Source organism: Hordeum vulgare, chromosome 2H (genome assembly GCF_904849725.1).
Source record: "Hordeum vulgare subsp. vulgare chromosome 2H, MorexV3_pseudomolecules_assembly, whole genome shotgun sequence".
In the NCBI taxonomy this organism is placed as follows: Eukaryota; Viridiplantae; Streptophyta; class Magnoliopsida; order Poales; family Poaceae; genus Hordeum; species Hordeum vulgare.
In genome coordinates, this window is record NC_058519.1 from 257512113 (window position 1) to 257531592 (window position 19480).

The window sequence follows — 19480 nt, forward strand, 5'->3', positions numbered from 1 at the left end:
ATGGATACATGGAATCCTCAAACTACAATATATCCCATTTGATGTCCCAAGCTGTCACCATTGGGATCGCCGGTTCCGGACTATAATAGGTGCATACTACTCATAGATATGATGTAGCGACCCGACTCAAAAAGAGTCAAGCCTCTTTGCATCTGTGCCATCCCTGGATCAGTATGCTGGCACACACAGTACATCAATGTATATATGAAAGTGCAATCACATGTAAATAATATAAAACTAATATATACCTCAAAATCTCAGCGGAAACAGTCAAGGGAGTGGAGTCCCAATGAACACCAACGGCAAGTTGAGTGCAGACGTAACCCTGAATCGTACTCTTACTCGTCAAAGAAAGTATGTGCAACATAAGACGTTGCAGCCGTGTAGGTCAGCATATTGAATATGCTGGCAAGTCACAAAGGAGAGGGGTAAAAATATCATCTACACTATATGCATATATGGCAGGTGGGGCTGTAAGTTTTTAGCGAAAAGTAAAGTTTTCTCCTACAACAAGAGAGGGGCTAAAAAGAAAAATATTACTATGTGTTGGTTGTTAAGGAGATGGTTCCGCTAACCAGTTCTCATACCTAGTTAAATCAATATTACCCACATCAAATATATATAATGGTGTTGAGAATTTCAGATAGTTTAAGTTCCTTTGGCTCAAGTTGTCCCTGACCGTGGACACGGCTAATCGATTTGGTTTGAGTAATCTGCAGACTTTTGCACACGTTCCCCACAAGATTTGATCACCTCCGAGTATGTCCTCGCACTTCAGGGTGTTTGAAGACCGGATGATCAAGACATGGTCTTTCAACGGGTCCCTCTGAATTCCTGTCGGTGCCCATCCAATCCTACCGTTCTTCTACATCTGCTAGCACCGCCTGTCCAGAGTCGCCACGTTGTCCAACCAAGCCAGAGCCCATATTGACTTGTGGCTGTGCAGGTAAGCCTTGGGTCTTGAAAATATTCGTCCGTCTCTTTGAGCCTCAGTGAAGCTTTCCGCAAGATGTCATGGCGCTTCCCCATGCATCCCGGGTCGTCCACTGGTTTCTCCAGGGAGCCCATCTAAACCATCCTTCACCCAGAGGTATATTTCGTTCTGAGGTCTCGCAATTCTTGGAGTCTTCAGGTCTTGATTATTAAGTTCTCACAACACTCATGGTAAACACTCAACCAAAACCCCGTCTACTAAAAGTAGCAGAATAAAGTTCATCGTCCCGGGCCAAGTAACAAGGTTGTTGGGTGCCTACCACATGATACTACATCAAGATCCAAATTTCCAAGTACCTACTTTGTATGCAATTGGGTGAAGAAAGGTAGAACTACAATGCATATAAAAACATAGGTAATAATATGATCAACGTGACTTGCCTCGTGAGGTTGATGAAGAAGAATTATCGTTCTCGGGAAACATGTGATAGAACTATTCGCCACACTCCGTTGAAATCTATATAATCAAACATAGTATTCATATAAGCAATCATACTAGCAATCATCCTAGCAATCAATATATCAAATAGTAATAAAATTGATGCCATCAAAACAATAAGAAAGATCGAATAAGAATCGAAAGGGGAAAATTTCAAAGAAAACTAGGGAGTCTTCTACTACATCAAACACAAAATAGTTTTTCTTCTAACTGAAAATAAAACACTAAAATAACAGAGAATAAAATATGAAATTAACTAAGATAAAATAAAGTATTTTTCATAAAACTATTTGGAAGTATTTTCAAATGGGAGTTAAACTAGTAGGGAAATCAATTGTAAGTTATTAGAGAACTAGAATTGATTTCATGGTAACAAATAAATATAAAATTTTGTTTTTGTTGAAAACCTACTGTTAACTAACAGAAAAAAAAATAAACTTTCCCAAATATAAAAGAAAATAATTTAAAAACACAAATTGAAAAAAGAAGTAGCTATAATTCTAAAAGAACTAAAACAGAATCTGTTTCACATGAAATGATGAGTTAAATTACTCCAAAAATTCTGAAACTTTAGCCACTGATAAATAATGACACTAGGGAACAGAGGCAAAAAGAATCAAATTATAAGCTATGTTTAACTCCCAGAATAAGCAAAACAAGCTTTAATTCAAATATGATCTAATTCAAATTTTATAAATCCAAACATAGACAAATTATATATTTTCGGAAACTACAAACAAATTGTGATTTAACGCAAAAAGAATCAGCTTCATTGGACTTCTATATTAAAATATATAAAGAAAACAAAAACCGGAACTAATTCTCTTGCAGATTTAAAATAGAAGCGAAAACGGTGACGTGGCAAGATCTGATTGGCCGCATCCGTGCGCTGCTAATACTAACTAACAAACGGCCGCTATGTAGGCATATGATTCGTTTCACTTAACTGGTGGACCTGTTCTTTAATAAAAACCGAAAGGGTATGCCCCTTTTAATCAACACCGTAGATCTTGATCTAGAGGCAAAATAAAACAAAAAGAAAAACAAACAGGATGAGGAGAATGATTCCTTACCGTGACTGGCAGAGGAGAGAACTCCGGCAAGGGGGGCTGCTCCGGCATGGGGAGGGGTCGCTGGCGGGGTGGGGAGGCGGGGGAGGGGACCGGCGCTTGGGCGGAGGGGGCGAGGTACTGGGGGGGCTCTTGGTCGAGCAGGGGGCGAAGGGGGTGCAGGGGCTCCTGGCGAGGCTCCTGGGAGGGGGCAAGGGGGTTGTAAGGGCTCTTGGCGATGGGGGGTGGAGGCGACGGAGGAGGGTGGCGGTGGGAGGGTGTGGGAGGGTCCATTTGGCGGAGGGATGGCGTTGGGGCGACGGGTGCTCCTGGAGCGAGCTCCTAGTGGTGTTCTTGACAGGGAAGAGGGAGATGGTTGGGAGGAGGCTACGGGCAAGGAAACGGGGCGATCTCGAGGGGAATTGTCGGGACCCCGATCCTAACCATACAACTCCAGCATGTACACATCATATCACTTTGTGGCCTCACGCACGGTAATCACCCCGGTTGCCACCTTACCTTGGCCGGGACCGTTTGCGTCTTTTAGCTCACGTATATGACTATGTTGCCAGCAATCATATGTCAAAGAACTTGGGTCGACATGGCTAGTTATGAACCCAAGTGGCACATCCGTACAGGGACACGCATACATAACCCAGCAAGGCAGGTGTCGGTCATCAGCGAGTGTAGACAAGTCGTAGCAAGCTACAGGGACTCCATTACACCGCGTGACATTTCCCCGTGGGAACACACACAACAACCAAGAAGGATACATGCCGGCCAATCAATGTGTCCGGAGCAGTAGCAAGCTACCAAGGCTCGGTGGAAGCACAAAGAGGCATTTCCCGGTATGGAGTACTACTCAAGGCACACAACTAGGTGTCGAATCCCACACATACCAATGCATTGCAAACATACACACAATATGCACGGTATGTGTAGATACAACATGGCATCACAACATAACTCTACAACACATCATTTATTTAATAGACTCCGAAGAGCCAACATAGTTTAATGTTACAAACCAAAGGGGTCACATGACCCAACATTCAGAGCATACAAGCATCAAGCGGAAGTTACATGTCTGGGTACAGACATCTACTAAAAGCGGCTGGAAGAGCCTAAAAGCTATAACGACCCTACCATAGGAGCCAGATCACTGTCTGGATTCCCAAACTAAACCATCGATGTTAACGTCAAGAGATAACGTAGAGAGAGCGGCGTCTATTCTGCAAAAATGTGAATAAGCAAGAGTGAGTACGAAGGTACTAATCAAGTCTTACATCAGTGCTAACTACATATGCATCAACTATCAATGAATGGAATTTGTGGGGTTTATTGCAGAGAAGCCAGCTTTGACCTTTGGCTAACCTATTCTAGCACAAAGGTGTATTATCTCTCTTGTCTCCTTACGAGAGAGCGCACACGAGTCCACATAACCACCACATCAATACACCACCATGAATCCTCTCTCGTCATGCTACGAGAAAGCCATCCATAGCACTCACACTTATTTGGACCATTTTAGAGTAACCATTAAAGTTATCTATGAACCATGTAAGTATCCAAGCAGTCCATAACCGAGGACGCGGTTATTCGAATAGATAGATACCCTGCAGGGGTGTACTTCGTCACACATGCTTCCGCCACTTATCGCCAAGTGCACATAAAAACCAGCACCTCAGCAACCTTCAAGCGGAAGCCCAGCGAGGGAGTTTTCCACGGACGTTAACCTACTAAGACTCACGCCCAAGACAGTCGCCTATCTGAGTTGGAACCCATAATGGAAGTCCGACCGAAGTTTCCAACATGGCCTCAAACGATGTGAGCAGGGCCCAAGCCGGTCCCGACTGGGCCGTTCATCCACATAGCAGGCCGTGCCACAACCTATGAACGTTTCAAACTACTGCGACTTCTGGACTGGGAACAGAGTAGTTAATAGGCCGAGAGGGGTCGAGTTACCGGAACCCAATGTGCGGTTGTAGCTAGTCTTGGAACACCAACACAAGATCTCGGGTCCTAAATGCGGCGGTAATGAGACAACCCACCATGTACTCCTACATGGCCTCTCATCGCTACCTTTACCAGAACAGTTTCACATCTTTAACTCTCATCAATAGGACATGATCATTCCATTACATCATTCCGATGCTCGGACCAAACTCAACCTAAGCATAGCAAGCCTAACAGGGTAAAGCACATATGGCTCAAGCATCTACCAGCTATGCTAGGTTGCATTGGTTTAGCTATTTAGTGTGATCAAAATCAGGTCATGCAAAGGAATAGGTGCAGCTATCGTAATATAACTATCAATTGAATCATTTTGTCCTAATGCATAGAAATGAGAGCAGGAGCGAGAGAATAGGATTTTGTCGGAATGTTCAAGGGGGTTTTGCTTGCCTGTTGATTGGAAGAACTCAGCTATTCTTTCATGCCGGTGATAACTACATCTCGCAAGGTCTATTGACAGATCAAACGAAAGAAATTAATCACGGCAAATGCTTCACAATGATGCATGAGCATGGCAAGTTATCATGATGCTGATTTCATCTAATGCAAGTGATCATAGGTTGAAAGAAGTTTATTTGATCTATATAAGTCATTTTCAAAATCCAATTATATCATTTATAAGCCTATTGTGAATTTGTCATATTCAGCAAGGTTAAGATGTCCAAACATCTGTATAAATGCCACCACTGGATTCCTTGCACTTTTCTGATACTTTTTCATATATAAATTATTTCCATCAGAGTTATATTTTAATTTCTATGATTTTTACAAGTTTCGGCAATTTTCTAGAATTAAAATAAATCAGAAACTATTACTGCGTCAGGCTGATGTCATCCCTGCGTCAGCAGGTCAACCAGCCGGGTCCAGGTCAACCTGACGTGTGGGGTCCATTGGTCAGTGACCTAGAGGCTAACCCCGCGCTGACCCGCACTAAGTGAGGTTTGACTCACTAGTGGGGCCCTGTGTCAGCATCTGTGGGGGGTTAATTAGCGTGTTAATGGTCGGCCATGTTGACGCCCACCGGAGGGTGGTCGCCGGCGACCAGACCCGCGTCGGAGGCTCGCCGGAGATGGCCTAACCGAGGCTATAGGGCCCTATTTGGCATGCGGTTTGCGGCTACGGGACGCTGGTGAAACGGCCAATCGAGCAGGGGTAGCAGGAGGGGCTGGAATCGCCGGAGAAAGAGCCGGCGACGAGCTCTAGCAGTGGCCGGAAGTGGAGGTCGACGGGGAGGTAGCTTTGGAGGTTCATTCGCGCGCGAGATAGAGGGGAAAGACTCGAGGGCTCACAGTGATTCCATTTCTGGCATCGGCGGCGAAGAAGGGGCGACGGTCCGACCGAATGGACGGCGGCGGCTTCCGGTTGCTGGAGAAGGAGGAAGACGTGTGATGCGAGGCTGCAGGGGCTCTGGTGCTCGGGCTTGTTGACGGTGAGGAGCTTCTTGTCGAGGCGGAGCTAACGAGACGGTCGGGGTGGCGAGAGGTGGCCGGAGACGAGCTAGAGACGAGCTTGAGCAGATCGGTAATGGCGGCGCGAGAGAGAGACAGAGAACGAGAGGAGAGAAAGAGAGCAGGGGAAGGAGAAGATAAAGGAGAGACGGCCTCGTGCTGGCGCAGTGGAGGCAGGAGGAGACTCCACGCGAGCAGGAGGTGGCGAGGGCGTCGTGCCTTCCTTCTCCTCTGCCTTCTGGCACGAGGAGGAAGACGACAGGGAGACCCCCCCTCTGATGGGCTGGGCCAGGAGGGTGGCGACAGGTATGTTTTTCTGTTTTTTTTTCATTTCTCTTCTATTTCTTTCTGGCATTTACTTTTAGGATTTAAAATATATAGTTTGACCAAATATAAAACCCAAAGATGTTATTAGGTGACAGAGACAATAATGTCCAATGCCACATAAAAGTTTCAACATTTTTGAACCTTTAAAATAGAAGGAACCAAAATAATTCCATTCCAAATAGCTATTTAGTCAACTCAGAAATCCTTTTTAAAAAGTTCCTGTGACCTGGCATTTTGGTTTCACAATTTTACCTTATGTCACTATTTTGCCAAGTTTTTGGAACATTTTTCTGGTACCATTTAAGGTATTAAATTTTATTGCCTTCTTGTCAATTGATCAAAACATTTGGGGCTTTGACCACTTCCTATTTAAACATCAAAGGTTTTTATAATGCATGCATGAATGCTTGGCAAACAAATGAAAGCTAGGGCTGTGACAACTCACCCCCACTAAACAGGAATCTCGTCCCGAGATTTAGGCGTTGTCGGGAAGAGTTTGGGGTATTCAAGCCGAAGGAGATCTTCGCGCTCCCAGGTTGCTTCATTCTTGGAATGATGAGACCACCGAACCTTGAGATACTTGATGTTGCGATGTCGGGTGTTGCGCTCGGTTTCGTCAAGAATACGAACAGGATATTCTCGATATGATAGGTCATCTTGGAGATCAAGCGTTTCGTGGTCTACTTCACGGACAGGGTCCTTGAAGCAACGCCTGAGTTGAGAAATGTGGAACACATCATGAACTTTGGAAAGCTGAGGAGGCAGCTCTAACTGGTGGGCAACCTCTCCTCGTTTAGCGAGAATACGGAAAGGACCAATGTAACGAGGAGCCAATTTGCCTTTGATACCGAAACGATGGGTACCTTTGAGAGGTGAAACCCGAAGGTAAGCCTTCTCGTCAACTTCATAACTTACTTCCTTATGACGGCGGTCATATTGACTCATTTGACGAGATTGGGCAGTTTTTAAATTCTCACGAATAATGCGAACTTTCTCTTCTGCATCCTGGATCATATCCGGTCCAAAGAACTGTCTTTCACATGTTTCTGACCAGTTTAATGGTGTTCGACATCTTCGTCCATACAGAACTTTGAAAGGAGCTTTGCCCAGACTAGACTGGAAACTGTTGTTATAAGCGAATTCGGCGAATGGAAGACACTTCTCCCAATTCATTCCGAATGAGATAACACAGGCTCTGAGCATATCTTCAAGAATTTGGTTGACTCTTTCTACTTGACCACTTGACTGAGCGTGATAAGCAGTGATAAACGAAAGATGAGTTCCCATAGCCTTTTGGAAACTTTCCCAAAATCGAGAAGTAAAAAGACTTCCACGATCTGAATTGATTTCTAGAGGAACACCATGAAGAGAAACTATTCGAGAAATACATAGGTCTGCTAGCTGGCTAGGAGTTATACTTTCTCGGACTCGAAGGAAGTGAGCAACTTTCGAAAGGCGATCAATGACGACAAAGATGGCATTTCCCTTTCTTGGTCTTTGGAAAACCAGTGATAAAACCCATAGTAACCTTGTCCCACTTCCACTCGGGAATAGCCAGGGGTTGAAGGGTGCCAGCAGGCCTTTGATGCTCTGCCTTAACGCGACGACAAACGTCACAGTTCGCAATGAATTGAGCAATTTCTCTCTTCATCCGGGTCCACCAGAACCTCTGGCGTAGGTCCTGATACATTTTAGTGCTACCGGGATGAATCGTGAGAGGCGGTTCATGAGCTTCCTTAAGAATCAAATCACGAAGTTGTTGCTTCTTAGGAACCACCAAACGATTATCAAAGAATACAACACGTTTTTCATTTACCAAGAAACGACCAGCAACTCCTTTGGCGATGTTGCTCTTGATCCGGGAAATTCCCGTATCATGTTTCTGGGCTGCTATGATCTGATCCTCAAGAGTCGGTTTCGACACCAAGGTAGAAAGGAATCCTTGAGGAACAAGGTGAAGATTAAGCTTACGAAATTCCTCATGGAGAAGTGGTTGATTTTGTAGCAACATGAGGTTGTTACAATAGGATTTACGACTTAGTGCATCAGCCATGACATTGGCTTTGCCTGGGGTGTAAGATATTCCTAAATCGTAATCCGTAATCAACTCAACCCACCGTCTTTGCCTGAGATTCAAATCCGGTTGGGTGAATATATACTTGAGACTCTGGTGATCAGTGTATATTTCGCAACGATTACCCAGGAGGTAATGTCGCCAGGTTAACAGTGCATAGACTAAAGCGGCAAGTTCCAGATCATGTGTTGGATAATTCTGCTCATGTGGACCCAACTGTCGAGATGCGTATGCAATCACATGACGATCTTGCATAAGAATGCATCCAAGTCCTTGTTGCGAGGCATCACAGTAGATAATAAAGTCCTTTGAGAAATCTGGGGGCACAAGTACCGGGGCAGTAGTCAGTCGTCTTTTCAACTCGTGAAAACTTTCCTAGCACCGTGGGGTCCATTCGAACTTCTTATCTATCTTGAGAAGTTCAGTTAGAGGTTTGGCAATTTTGGAGAAATTCTCGACGAAGCGACGACAATAGCTTGCTAAGCCAAGGAAACTCCTAACTTGCTTCACCGATTCAGGTGGAGTCCAATCCAGAACGGCCTGAACTCTCTCGGGATTGACAGCAATACCTTTTGCCGAGATTACGTGACCTAGATAGGTCACTTCTGGTAACCAAAATTCACACGTGGAGAATTTGGCGTAAAGGCGGTGCTCTCGAAGTTTCAGCAATACCTGCCTAAGATGCTCAGCATGTTTTTCTTCGTTCTTCGAGTATATCAGAATATCATCGAGGTAAACCACGACGAATTTATCCAAGTACTCCATGAAGATCGAATACATTAAGCGGGAGAAAGTGGCTGGGGCATTGGTTAGACCAAAGGACATGACGGTGTACTCGTATTGGCCATAACGAGTGACAAAGGCCGTCTTAGGAATGTCCCCGTTCCTAATTTTGATTTGATGATAACTTAATCTCAAATCCATCTTTGAAAAGACTACAGATCTAGCGAGCTGATCATACAGATCGTTGATCCTAGGGAGCGGATATTTGTTCTTTATCATGACCAGATTAACCGGTCGGTAATCTACAACCATCCGTTCCTTACCATCCTTCTTCTTGACGAAGAGGACAGGGCAAGCCCAAGGGGAAGAGCTAGGAAGGATGAAACCTTTCTTCAAGGATTCATCAAGTTGGGTTTTAAGCTCAGCTAATTCTTGAGGACACATCTTATAGGGTCTTCTAGAAATTGAAGCAGTTCCTGGGACAAGTTCTATGAGAAACTCTACTTCTCTGTCAGGTGGGACACTTGGGAGTTCCTCTAGAAAGACATCCGGAAAATCATGGACTTCTGGGATGTTTTCAAGGTCTGGAAGAGGATTAGCATTGAGGGCATATATCTGGCATTTTGTAACCCCAGATGAGACATTTACTAACGAGCCAGAGGTATGGGTGAGCTGAACAGATCTAGAGAAACAATCAATTTTGGCATGATGAGCTGTCAACCAGTCCATCCCCAAAATGATATTGATGTCTGAAGTCTTGAGAGGTATCAAGGAAGCAAGGAATACAAGACCATCAATAAGGATTTGGTTCCCATGACTTACTGCATTAGTTTGCCATTTGGAACCTGGAGCCTGAATTACTAATGGGGTGGGCATATCTACGAAAGCAATGTTATGCAAGGAGGCATAACGTTCGGAGATGAAGGAATGAGATGCTCCAGAGTCAAAAAGAACTGAAGCTCGATGAGAATTAACAAGGAGCGTCTTAAGCACGACATCATCATCATCTTGAGCTTCTTCTGCAGATACATGGTGCACACATACACGAGTCAGAGCAACTGACCTTTCCTTGAACTTCCTGGTTGGTGGCTTGCAACGAACAACACCCATTCCTGAAGGAGGTGGAACAAAACCACGCAGAGGACAATCCCTTGAATAGTGTCCTGGCTTGCTACACTTGAAGCATGATCCAAAAATAGGACGGGGGTCTAGGTTGAACGCTTGATTGATGAGATTATCCTGGGGGACACTTGGCATCGGCAGACGAGGAGCCACATAGGTTGACCTTGGTACATATCTCGGAGTGATAACAGCATTCGGGATCCATATACTACGCTTCTGGGATATAGAAGTTGAAGATGATCCAACATCACGGTTGTGCTTGCGAGATTCCTCGTAGGTCATTCTGCTTGTTTCTGCTTGGATGGCTTTGTTCACAAGGACCTCAAAACTGATGAACTCATGCAAATTGAGATCATGACGAAGCTTTGGGTCAAGACCTTTCCTGAGCCTAGCTTGCTTCTTGGCATCCGTGGATACCTTTTCTGGTGCATAACGCGCAAGGCGTCCAAACTCACGACTGTAAGCATTTACATCCAACTTGTCTTGAGTCAAACTGCAAAACTCTTCTTGCTTATGATCTATCAGGGCCTGCGGAATATGATATTCACGAAAAGCTTCACAGAACTCCTGCCATGAAGTAACTTGGCCCGAAGGACGCATAGCCTCAAAATTCTCCCACCATAGGCTAGCAGATCCTTCGAGGTGATACGTGGCATAGGTAACCTTGTCTCCTTCAGCCACGTTTGCATAACGCAGCTTGTTATTGATACTTCGGAGCCAATCATCTGCATCTAGTGGCTCAATGGAATGATGGAAGGTGGGTGGGTTCAATTTGATGAAGTCTCTGATGGATACTAGCTCATTGCACGGATAGGATGTATTCCGCTCTATGTGCTCCAACAGACGGTTAGTGGCATGCTTATTCCTCTCAATTTCTAGCATAACCTCTATCAACAAAGGCGGATTAAGAGAATCTTCTCCATCTGTACCATCTCCATGGTTCTGATCATACCCATCAGAACTCCGTGTTACTCGCGACATCCTGTTGAAACAATCCAGGGTTCAGAGACAAATAACACTAAACACCACAATCCTAGAGAAAATCGGACAGCATAACGGCTGTATAGGCATGAAATATGAGGCATCCTTCAAGAGATCTGGGAAACATAACTACTCAACATTATGGATTCGAGATGCAGCAAGAACAAAGGCATCTGTTCTCACAAATCTATTGAAAATAGGAATGACACACAGAAACCATCCTATAAGTCCATGGTTCAGTAACTCGTCCTCCTAGTAGACAGATAAGAAAACCTAGTCCTTAATCCCCGTAGAAAACAAAAGGTGACTCGGAATAGAGTGACTCGGGGAAAAGAGTAAAAAGAGCCTTACGTTCCCTTCCACAATCAATTCCCTTATATAACTATTGATTTTCTAGACCCAACATCGACCATTCTGGCTTGGTAATCCTACAGGCAGTCTGGCTCTGATACCAACGCTGTCGGGACCCCGATCCTAAGCCATACAACTCCAGCATGTACACATCATATCACTTTGTGGCCTCACGCACGGTAATCACCCCGGTTGCCACCTTACCTTGGCCGGGACCGTTTGCGTCTTTTGGCTCACATATATGACTATGTTGCCAGCAATCATATGTCAAAGAACCTGGTTCGACATGGCTAGTTATGAACCCAACTGGCACATCCGTACAGGGACATGCATACATAACCCAGCAAGGAAGGTGTCGGTCATCAGCGAGTGTAGACGAGTCGTAGCAAGCTACAGGGACTCCATTACGTCGTGTGACATTTCCCCGTGGGGACAGACACAACAACCAAGAAGGATACATGTTGGCCAATCAATGTCTCCGGAGCAGTAGCAAGCTACCAAGGCTCGGTGGAAGCACAAAGAGGCATTTCCCGGTATGGAGTACTACTCAAGGCACATACCTAGTTGTCGAATCCCACACATACCAACGCATTGCAAACATACACACAATATGCATGATATGTGTAGATACAACATGGCATCACAACATAACTCTACAACACATCATTTATTTAATAGACTCCGAAGAGCCAACATAGTTTAGTGTTACAAAGCAAAGGGGTCACATGACCCAACATTCAGAGCATACAAGCATCGAGCGAAAGTTACATGTCTGGGTACAGACATCTACTAAAAGCGGCTGGAAGAGCCTAAAAGCTACAACGACCCTACCATAGGAGCCAGATCACTGTGTGGGTTCCCAAACTAAACCATCGATGTTAATGTCAAGATATAATGTAGAGAGAGCGGCGTCTATTCTGCAAAAATGTGAATAAGCAACAGTGAGTACGAATGTACTCAGCAAGTCTTACATCAGTGCTAACTACATATGCATCAAGTATCAATGAACGTAATTTCTGGGGTTAATTGCAGAGAAGCCAGCTTTGACCTTTGGCTAACATATTCTACATCAAAGTTTTATTATCTCTCTCGTCTCCTTACGAGAGAGCGCACACGAGTCCACATAACCACCACATCAATACACCACCATGAATCCTCTCTCGTCATCCTACGACAAAGCCATCCATAGCACTCACACTTATCTGGACCATTTTAGAGTAACCATTAAAGTTATTTATGAACCATGTAAGTATCCAAGCAGTCCATAACCGAGGACGCGGCTATTCGAATAGATAGATACCCTACAGGGGTGTACTTCGTCACACATGCTTCCGCCACTTATCGCCAAGTGCACATAAAAACCAGCACCTCGGCAACCTTCAAGCGGAAGCCCAGCGAGGGAGTTGGCCACGGACGTTAACCTACTAAGACTCACGCCCAAGACAGTCGCCTATCTAAGTTGGAACCCATAATGGAAGTCCGGCCGAGGTTTCCAACATGGCCTCAAACGATGTGAGCAGGGCCCCAAGCCGGTCCCGACTGGGCCGTTCATCCACTTAGCAGGACGTGCCACAACCTATGAACGTTTTGAACTACTGCGACTTCTGGACTGAGAACAGAGTAGTTAATAGGCCGAGAGGGGTCGAGTTACCGGAACCCAATGTGCGGTAGTAGCTAGTCTTGGAACACCAACACAAGATCTCGGGTCCTAAATGCGGTGGTAATGAGACAACCCACCATGTACTCCTACATGGCCTCTCATCGCTACCTTTACCAGAACAGTTTCACATCTTTAACTCTCATCAATAGGACATGATCATTCCATTACATCATTCCGATGCTCGGACCAAACTCAACCTAAGCATCGCAAGCCTAACAGGGTAAAGCACATATGGCTCAAGCATCTAACAGATATGCTAGGTTGCATTGGTTTAGCTATTTAGTGTGATCAAAATCAGGTCATGCAAAGGAATAGGTGCAGCTATCGTAATACAACTATCAATTGAATCATTTTGTCCTAATGCATAGAGATGAGAGCAGGAGCGAGAGAATAGGATTTTGTCGGAATGTTCAAGGGGGTTTTGCTTGCCTCTTGATCGGAAGAACTCAGCTATTCTTTGATGCCGGTGATAACTACATCTCGCAAGGTCTATTGACAGATGAAACGAAAGAAATTAATCACGACAAATGCTTCACAATGATGCATGAGCATGGCAAGTTCTCATGATGCTGATTTCATCTAATGCAAGTGATCATAGGTTGAAAGAAGTTTATTTGATCTATATAAGTCATTTTCAAAATCCAATTATATCATTTATAAGCCTATTGTGTATTTGTCATATTCAGCAAGGTTAAGATTTCCAAACATGTGTATAAATGCCACCAATGGATTCCTTGCATTTTTCTGATACTTTTTCATATATAAATTATTTCCATCAGAGTTATATTTTAATTTCTATGATTTTTACAAGTTTCAGCAATTTTCTGGAATGAAATTAAATCAGAAACTATTACTGCGTCAGGCTGAAGTCATCCCTGCGTCAGCAGGTCAACCAGCCGGGTCCAGGTCAACTTGACCAGTGGGGTCCACTGGTCAGTGACCTAGAGGCTAACCCTGCGCTGACCCGCACTATGTGAGGTTTGACTCACTAGTGGGGCCCTCTGTTAGCGTCTGTGGGGGGTTAATTAGCGTGTTAATGGTCGGCCACGTTGACGCCCACCGGAGGGTGGTCGCCGGCGACCAGATCCGCGGCGGAGGCTCGCCGGAGATGGCCTAACCGAGTCTACAGGGCCCTATTTGGTATGCAGTTTGCGGCTACGGGATGCTGGTGAAACGGCCGATCGAGCAGGGGTAGCACGAGGGGCTGGAATCGCCGGAGAAAGAGCCGGCGACGAGATCTAGCGGCGGCCGGAAGTGGAGCTCGATGGGGAGGTAGCTCTGGAGGTTCATTCGCGCGCGAGAAAGAGGGGAAAGACTTGAGGGCTCATAGTGATTCCGTTTCTGGCATCGGCGGCGAAGAAGGGGCGATGGTCCGATCGAATCGACGGCGGCGGCTTCCGGTTGCCGGAGAAGGAGGAAGACGTCGATGCGAGGCTGAAGTGGCTCGGGTGCTTGGGCTTGTTGACGGTGAGGAGCTTCTTGCCGAGGCGGAGCTAACGAGACGGTCGGGGTGGCGAGAGGTGGCCTGAGACGAGCTAGAGACGAGCTTGAGCAGATCGGCAATGGCGGCGCGAGAGAGAGACAGAGAGCGAGAGGAGAGAAAGAGAGCAGGGGAAGGAGAAGATAAAGGAGAGACGGCCTCGTGCTGGCGCGGTGGAGGCAGGAGGAGACTCCACACGAGCAGGAGGTGGCGAGGGTGTCGTGCCTTCCTTCTCCTCTGCCTTCTGGCACGAGGAGGAAGACGACAGTGAGACCCACCCTCTGGTGGGCTAGGCCAGGAGGGTGGCGACAGGTAAGTTTTTCTGTTTTTTTTCATTTCTCTTTTATTTCTTTCTGGCATTTACTTTTAGGATTTAAAATATATAGTTTGACCAAATATAAACCCAAAAATGTTATTAGGTGACAGAGACAATAATGTCCAATGCCACATAAAAGTTTCAACATTTTTGAAACTTTAAAATAGAAGGAACGAAAATAATTCCATTCCAAATAGCTATTTAGTCAACTCAGAAATCCTTTTTTAAAAGTTCCCGTGACCTAGAATTTTGGTTTGACAATTTTACCTTATGTCACTATTTTGCCAAGTTTTTGGAACATTTTTCTGGTTCCATTTAAGGTATTAAATTTTATTGCCTTCTTGTCAATTGATCAAAACATTTGGGGCTTTGATCACTTCCTATTTAAACATCAAAGGTTTTTATAATGCATGCATGAATGCTTGCCAAACAAATGAAAGCTAGGCTATGACAGGAATGGAACGAGGAGGACGAGGGGATCCTTTATAGGGGCGAGGGAGGCGCAGGGAGGCTAGGAATCTCGCGAATCCCGGAGAGAAAATCGGGAGGAAGCTTCCCGCGTAGCGTGGCCATGGCAGAGAAGGAAAGAGTTGGAGTTAGGGGATGACGGGGTCCGTGGGCCGGATTTGTTTCCTTTGGCCCAGATGGCTTTCCTAAAATAAAAGATTGTTTCCTTTTTATTAAAATTAGGAAAGAAATGTATAACAGGAATTAGTATATGCTCGGAATATAGGGGTATTATATACCAAAATTTTCAGGAAAATAAACCCTACATGATGAACATTTTTCCACGGCCAAAATCAAAACTTCAAAAAAAATGTTTTTTCAGAAATTCCCTAAGAGCTTTATTTTATTTTTGCAAATATTTTCTCAATTAAATTTTGTTTTCTTGGCTCAAATTACTTCAATAAATCCCCCTGGTTTGGAGGGTCATGTTCCTCCTCTCTTTTCTGTTTGACAGAATATTATTTCCCGGCTTTTCTTGAGTGGAGGGGAAATAGAATTTGCAAATCAAAACCGAAGGAAATTCAAATGACACCTTCATTCAAGATCTTTATAGCTAAATAAGTCATGTCATCTTCTCTCATTGATTTTAAATGGATGAATTTGAATTCACCGGAAAAAGGGGAAAGTAATTTTATTCCCTCTCATTCAAAAGTTTTTGAAAAGTTTCAAATTTCACTCAAGTTTCAATCACTCAAACAAACAAACAATCAATCTAATAATTGTACTAACATTCCAAAATTTGGGATGTTACAAACCTACCACACTTAAAAAGAATCTCTTCCTCGAGTTTCGAAGAGGCTAGAAAGAAAGGTTAGGGTTTGGGGGTCTTCTAACAAATCCAACCTCCAGCAAAGTGGGATGCTACCACACTTAAAATAAGAATTACTGGTCCCTCAAAACTTTAACAATCCTCTGGGGTTTTCGGCATCTCACTCCTCACAGTCTTCATACTAACTCCTTTGGTGATGTTGTTCCGTTATATTCATAACGTTTCCATCAAAACGAGGGTTCTTCTATTGATATAAGCTTCTTCCGTTACTCGGTCTTCTTAACTGACAAGTCTCGTGATCACTCTAAATAATCTATCGATGATTCTCATGGTGGTCTTCCATTTGTGGTTATCCTGCAGAGAGAGAGGTCTTGTCTTCATCCTCATCGTAAAATTTCCTACGCGTGACAACAAGTGCCATGTACATGGGGCTTTCAGCATACCATTCTAAGGCTTAAACAAAAGCTTCAAAGAACGTCGTATCTCACTATGGGTAAGTCTCTCAGATTTACCATTCCGAATAGCAAGAGAATGATAATAGTAAGTCGTCATGGTGGCCAGGCCATGTCGCACTGAAATCATTACCTTGTATAAGGCTTAGTGAATCTCATATTCTAACACTTGGGCATCCTCACAAGCATTGCAGAATTTGTCTTGTCCACGAACAAAGTTCGGAATATCCATTAGTTCTGCAAGCTGAACAAAACATCTATCGTATCTTCACAACTCTCGAGTTTTCGTATGCTCCTAAGAAAATGTTTGTTGATCCACCATAGTTTCTTCCAAGTTTCTTTCTTCATAAAGGTAGTGTTGGATCCGTATTAGTCCCGGAGTCTGTGGGTTGCAGGCCCACTTTAACTCATACTTGGAATTACTCCGCCTTTAAATCCTATGGTGTTTCATTCCATCATACTCTTGGGGTAACCATCATAAAAAAATAATCCTTAGACTTATTTTTGGTACACACTCCACTCTGTTGGATTTTTTTCCATGGGTGTGTTTACCATAAAAGGTATTGCTTCGTCCATAAATCATATACATTTCATATTCAATCCTTTATTACATCCTTAATTTCTTCTCAAAACTCCAATTCAAAAATAACTTTATTACAAATAATGCCATCCACATTGTTCGGTATGGTCAAGCATTTCTGCCAACTTTATTCAATTGTCTCCATTGGAACTTTCTGAGGTGCTCCTTGAAATCATCTATCTTTTGCTTTCTCGTGGTGGCCATGAGCTTCATTTCCATCATCTCCGCATGCACTTCACTCAGGTATTCCTAGCTATGACGGAGTCTTGCTTCAAGTATTTCTCCAATATGACGTATGGCTTCCATGGCAGCTTCACGAACATCATCAAAGAAGGTTTCTCGTGGTACACGTGAAATGAAAAAGTATTGCCCCATAGTCTTTGGACAAACTCCTTTCACATGGTGGAGGTGTACTTCCACATACCATAGTTCCACTCCACTTTCCATGAATGGGTAGCCATTGTAGACTGCATCTCCTTCAAGATGAATGTGCTTCATCATGTCCTTCAGGATTTTTTGGGTAATCATGATCACTAGTCAGGGTCATGATCGTTTCTGGGCCCTTAAGAAAGGACTTGTAGAGGGTTGTCATCTACAGGTGTAAAAAAATGGGTACTCAGAGGAATGTATGTGTCTCCTTGGTATGCATGGTACATTCCTACTCATTGGATCCTGTGGGTGTACCGATTACTACCACACTTAAAATGAAATATACTCATGCCTGCATAGACCATATTTTCTCATGTCCTTATAATTGTTCAGAGATCTTTCTTCATAGAGCAACAACGCATACAGTTTCAACATAGGAAATCATGAAACAATAAATTTATTGATTCATGAAGTTATTACAATCTCTGAGTCTTCTATTACAAAATTCAACTCCATAATCTCGTGAAAACAAGAGTGCTTCATGTCACACTTATTGTCATTGTCAAGACTTAACTACTCCATATTAGCTTTCTTCCCATGTGAACAATCACTAGCATAATGTCATGCTTCCTTCCAACAAAAGCAAATGACTTCGGACAAGTCTCGAGGCTTCTTAGTGTTTGCTTTTGCTCCTTGGGTTTCCTGCTTCCTTTCTGGGCACATATTGATGTAGTGGCCCAACTCCTTACACTTGAAACATCTGATATGACTCAGGTCCTTATGTGCAGGGATTTGACTCTGGCTGGTGTATTTTCCCTTCTTTCAGGACTCCTTCATTTTGGCCAATTCTTCTATTTCAAGAGGATCAAACTCTACTTTTTCCGTCGGGAAGTTTCCCAGATACTCTTGGCTTTTCTTCATGCACTCGTGTGAATAATGTCCTTCTCCACATGGGTAGCATGCATTGGAGAAAAATCTGGTCAGACCTTGTTCATTAGGGTCTTCTATATTTTCCTTTGTCACAGGTTCTTCCAGAATCTTCTTCTTGAGAGTTTCCTTCATCACTACTTTCTGCTCTTTGGCAACTTGTTGCACCGTGGTGTAGATGTGACACTCGGCTGGGTAGTGGGTGGTTCCTGCACACAGGAAACAAGTCACCTGACTACTTGGGCACTCCTCAGCTGGGTGATTTTCTTCACAATGAGTGCATCCATCCTTGTGTTCTTCCTGGGTGTGTCCTATTTCGCCACAGATATTTCATGCACAAGGCTTCTTCATCGGGTTAACATAACACTTTTGAATCAGACGGGATCTTAACAGAGTCTTCTTGAATTCGTCCCAAGTTTCTGCTCCACTAAATCCTTGTATGGCATGGTGCAATTTCCACCAGATAGCAGTACTTTGTGTAAAGTACTGAAGAGCGTGTGCCACTTCATATTTCCTTGAAATCAAATTGCTCCCGAAGTGGTCGCCATGTTCTGAATCCATATATCAGCCTCGAGCCGGGTCATTGGTCCAGGGATTACAAGTCTAGCTTCATACTCCATTTGGTAGGGTTGAGGTTTTGGGGATGAGATGGGTAGGAGAGGGAGGGAGATACACACAGTACAAACATTTTTTTTTGAGAATAGGTTTTATTTGTGGCTGTCGGAAAACACACACCAATGACGGCTCACAAATCATCGTATCTAACGTGGGTATATAATGGGGGTTTGGACTTCTTATGGTCATATAAATATTCGAACGCTTCAGGGTCTTCGAATTCTTCGAGTCTTGAGAGTCTTCAATTGGTGCTGCTTCAATTCTTCAAATGCATGTTGAAATCCT